Consider the following 5,421-nt stretch of genomic DNA (forward strand, 5'->3'; position numbering starts at 1 on the left):
GGTTATCAGCCATGTGATGGACTGGTGATCCTCCCTGTGATGGATTGGTGATCCTCCCTGTGATGGACTGTTGATCCTCCCTGTGATGGACTGGTGATCCTCCCTCTGATGGACTGGTGATCCTCCCTGTGATGGACTGGTGATCCTTTCTGTGATGGACTGGTGATGAGCCCTGTGATGGACTGGTGATCCTCCCTGTGATGGATTGGTGATCCTTCCTTTGATGGACTGGTGATCAGCCCTGTGATGGACTGGTGATCCTCCTTGTGATGGACTGGTGATCCTCCCTGTGATGGATTGGTGATCCTTCCTGTGATGGACTGTTGATCCTCCCTGTGATGGACTGGTGATCCTCCCTCTGATGGACTGGTGATCCTCCCTGTGATGGACTGGTGATCCTTCCTGTGATGGACTGGTGATGAGCCCTGTGATGGACTGGTGATCAGAACTGTGTTGGACTGGTGATCAGCCCTGTGATGGACTGGTGATCCTCCCGGTGATGGACTGGTGATCAGCTCTGTGTTGGACCGGTGATGAGCCCTGTGTTGGACTGGTTATCCTCCCTTTGATGGACTGGTGATCCTCCCTTTGATGGGCTGGTTACCAGCCCTGTGATGGACTGGTGATTCTCCCTGTGATGGACTGGTGATCCTCCCTGTGATGGACTGGTGATCCTCCCTCTGATGGAATGGTGATCAGCCCTATGATGGACTGGTGATCCTCTCTATGATGGACTGGTGATCCTCCCTTTGATGGACTGGTGATCATCCCTTTGATGGACTGGTTATAACCCCTTCTATGGACTGGTTATCAGCCATGTGATGGATTGGTGATCCTCCCTTTTATGGACTGGTTTTCAGCCCTGTAATGGACTGGTGATCCTCCTTTTGATGGACTGGGGATCCTCCCTCTGATGGACTGGTGATCAGCCCTGTGATGGACTGGTGATCCTCCCTTTGATGGACTGGTGATCAGCCCTGTGATGGACTGGTAATCCTCCTTGTGATGGACTGGTGATCCTCCCTCTGATGGACTGGTGATCAGCCCTGTGATGGACTGGTGATCCTCCCTGTGATGGATTGGTGATCCTCCCTGTGATGGACGGGTGATCCTCCCTGTGATGGACTGGTGATCCTTCCTGTGATGGACTGGTGATGAGCCCTGTGATGGACTGGTGATCAGCCCTGTGTTGGACTGGTGATCCTCCCTGTGTTGGACTGGTGATCCTTCCTTTGATGGACTGGTGATGAGCCCTGTGTTGGACTGGTGATCCTCCCTTTGATGGACTGGTGATCCTCCCTCTGATGGACTGGTGATCCTCCCTGTGATGGACTGGTGATCCTTCCTGTGATGGACTGGTGATGAGCCCTGTGATGGACTGGTGATCAGCCCTGTGTTGGACTGGTGATCAGCCCTGTGATGGACTGGTGATCCTCCCGGTGATGGACTGGTGATCAGCTCTGTGTTGGACCGGTGATGAGCCCTGTGTTGGACTGGTTATCCTCCATTTGATGGACTGGTGATCCTCCCTTTGATGGACTGGTTATAGCCCCTGTGATGGACTGGTTATCAGCCATGTGATGGACTGGTGTTCCTCCCTTTGATGGACTGGTGATCCTTCCTGTATTGGACTGGTGATCAGACCTGTGTTGGACTGGTGATCAGACCTGTGATGGACTGGTGATGAGCCCTGTGATGGACTGGTGATCAGCCCTATGTTGAACTGGTGATCAGACCTGTGATGGACTGGTGATGAGCCCTGTCATGGACTGGTGATCCTCCTTGTGATGGACTGGTGATCCTCCCTCTAATGGACTGGTGATCAGCCCTGTGATGGACTGGTGATCCTACCTGTGCTGGATTAGTGATCCTCCCTGTGATGGACTGGTGATCCTCCCTGTGATGGACTAGTGATCCTCCCTTTGATGGACTGGTGATGAGCCTTGTGATGGACTGGTGATCAGCCCTGTGTTGGACTGGTGATCCTCCCTGTGTTGGACTGGTGATCAGCCCTATGTTTGACCGGTGATGAGCCCTTTGTTGGACTGGTGATCCTCCCTTTGATGGACTGGTGATCCTCCCTTTGATGGGCTGGTTACCAGCCCTGTGATGGACTGGTGATCCTCCCTTTGATGGACTGGTGATCCTCCCTTTGAAGGACTGGTTATAGCCCCTGTGATGGACTGGTTATCAGCCATGTGATGGACTGGTGATCCTCCCTTTGATGGACTGGTGATCCTTCCTGTATTGGACTGGTGATCAGACCTGTGTTGGACTGGTGATCAGACCTGTGATGGACTGGTGATGAGCCCTGTGATGGACTGGTGATCAGCCCTATGTTGAACTGGTGATCAGACCTGTGATGGACTGGTGATGAGCCCTGTCATGGACTGGTGATCCTTCCTGTGATGGACTGGTGATGAGCCCTGTGATGGACTGGTGATCAGCCCTGTGTTGGACTGGTGATCCTCCCTGTGTTGGACTGGTGATCCTCCCTGTGCTGGATTGGTGATCCTCCCTGTGATGGACTGGTGATCCTCCCTTTGATGGACTGGTGATCCTCCCTTTGATGGACTGGTTATAGCCCCTGTGATGGACTGGTTATCAGCCATGTGATGGACTGGTGATCCTCCCTTTGATGGACTGGTGATCAGCCCTGTGATGGACTGGTGATCCTCCCTCTGATGGACTGGTGATCCTCCCTCTGATGGACTGGTGATCAGCTCTGTGATGGACTGGTGATCCTCCTTGTGATGGATTGGTGATCCTACCTTTGATGGACTGGTGATCAGCCCTGTGATGGACTGGTAATCCTCCTTGTGATGGACTGGTGATCCTCCCTGTGCTGGATTGGTGATCCTCCCTGTGATGGACTGGTGATCCTCCCTGTGATGGACTGGTGATCAGCCCTGTGATGGACTGGTGATCAGCCCTATGTTGAACTGGTGATCAGACCTGTGATGGACTGGTGATGAGCCCTGTCATGGACTGGTGATCCTCCTTGTGATGGACTGGTGATCCTCCCTCTGATGGACTGGTGATCAGCCCTGTGATGGACTGGTGATCCTACCTGTGCTGGATTAGTGATCCTCCCTGTGATGGACTGGTGATCCTCCCTGTGATGGACTGGTGATCCTCCCTGTGCTGGATTGGTGATCCTCCCTGTGATGGACTGGTGATCCTCCCTGTGATGGACTGGTGATCAGCCCTGTGATGGACTGGTGATCCTCCCGGTGATGGACTGGTGATCAGCCCTGTGTTAGAATGGTGATCCTCCCTGTGTTGGACTGGTGATCAGCCCTGTGTTGGACCGGTGATGAGCCCTGTGTTGGACTGGTGATCCTCCCTTTGATGGACTGGTGATCCTCCCTTTGATGGGCTGGTTACCAGCCCTGTGATGGACTGGTGATCAGCCCTATGATTGACTGGTGATCCTCCCTCTGATGGACTGGTGATTCTCCCTCTGATGGACTGGTGATCCTCCCTGTGATGGACTGGTGATCCTCCCTCTGATGGACTGGTGATCAGCCCTATGATGGACTGGTGATCCTCTCTGTGATGGACTGGTGATCCTCCCTTTGATGGACTGGTGATCAGCCCTGTGATGGACTGGTGATCCTCCTTGTGATGGATTGGTGATCCTCCCTGTGATGGACTGGTGATGAGCCCTGTGATGGACTGGTGATCCTCCGTCTGATGGACTGGTGATCCTCCGTCTGATGGACTGGTGATCCTCCCTGTGATGGACTGGTGATCCTTCCTGTGATGGACTGGTGATGAGCCCTGTGATGGACTGGTGATCAGCCCTGTGTTGGACTGGTGATCCTCCCTGTGTTGGACTGGTGATCAGCCCTGTGATGGACTGGTGATCCTCCCTGTGCTGGATTGGTGATCCTCCCTGTGATGGACTGGTGATCCTCACTGTGATGGACTGGTGATCAGCCCTGTGATGGACTGGTGATCCTCCCTGTGATGGACTGGTGATCCTCCCTCTGATGGACTGGTGATCCTCCCTTTGATGGACTGGTGATCAGCCCTGTGATGGACTGGTGATCCTCCCTGTGATGGACTGGTGATCAGCCCTGTGATGGACTGGTGATCCTCCCTCTGATGGACTGGTGATCAGCCCTGTGATGGACTGGTGATCCTTCCTGTATTGGACTGGTGATCAGACCTGTGTTGGACTGGTGATCAGACCTGTGATGGACTGGTGATGAGCCCTGTGATGGACTGGTGATCAGCCCTGTGTTGGACTGGTGATCAGACCTGTGATGGACTGGTGATGAGCCCTGTGATGGACTGGTGATCCTCCCTGTAATGAAATGGTGATCCTTCCTGTGATGGACTGGTGATGAGCCCTGTGGTGGACTGGTTAACAGACCTGTGATGGACTGGTGATCAGCCCTGTGATGGACTGGTGATCCTCCCTTTGACGGACTGGTGATCCTCCCTTTGATGGGCTGGTTATCAGCCCTGTGATGGACGGGTGATCCTCCCTTTGATGTACTGGTGATCATTCCTTTGATGGACTGGTTATAGCCCCTTTGATGATCTGGTTATCAGCCATGTGATGGACTGGTGATCCTCCCTTTGATGGACTGGTGATCAGCCCTGTGATGGAGGTGATCCTCCTTGTGATGGACTGGTGATCCTCCCTCTGATGGACTGGTGATCAGGCCTGTGATGGACTGGTGATCCTCCCTGTGATGGATTGGTGATCCTCCCTGTGATGGACTGGTGATCCTCCCTGTGATGGACTGGTGATCAGCCCTGTGATGGACTGGTGATCCTACCTGTGCTGGATTAGTGATCCTCCCTGTGATGGACTGGTGATCCTCCCTGTGATGGACTGGTGATCCTCCCTGTGCTGGATTGGTGATCCTCCCTGTGATGGACTGGTGATCCTCCCTGTGATGGACTGGTGATCAGCCCTGTGATGGACTGGTGATCCTCCCGGTGATGGACTGGTGATCAGCCCTGTGTTAGAATGGTGATCCTCCCTGTGTTGGACTGGTGATCAGCCCTGTGTTGGACCGGTGATGAGCCCTGTGTTGGACTGGTGATCCTCCCTTTGATGGACTGGTGATCCTCCCTTTGATGGGCTGGTTACCAGCCCTGTGATGGACTGGTGATCAGCCCTATGATTGACTGGTGATCCTCCCTCTGATGGACTGGTGATTCTCCCTCTGATGGACTGGTGATCCTCCCTGTGATGGACTGGTGATCCTCCCTCTGATGGACTGGTGATCAGCCCTATGATGGACTGGTGATCCTCTCTGTGATGGACCGGTGATCCTCCCTTTGATGGACTGGTGATCAGCCCTGTGATGGACTGGTGATCCTCCCTGTGTTGGACTGGTGATCAGCCCTGTGATGGACTGGTGATCCTCCCTGTGCTGGATTGGTGATCCTCCCTGTGAT

Source organism: Pleuronectes platessa, chromosome 24 (assembly GCF_947347685.1).
Source record: "Pleuronectes platessa chromosome 24, fPlePla1.1, whole genome shotgun sequence".
Taxonomy (NCBI): domain Eukaryota; kingdom Metazoa; phylum Chordata; class Actinopteri; order Pleuronectiformes; family Pleuronectidae; genus Pleuronectes; species Pleuronectes platessa.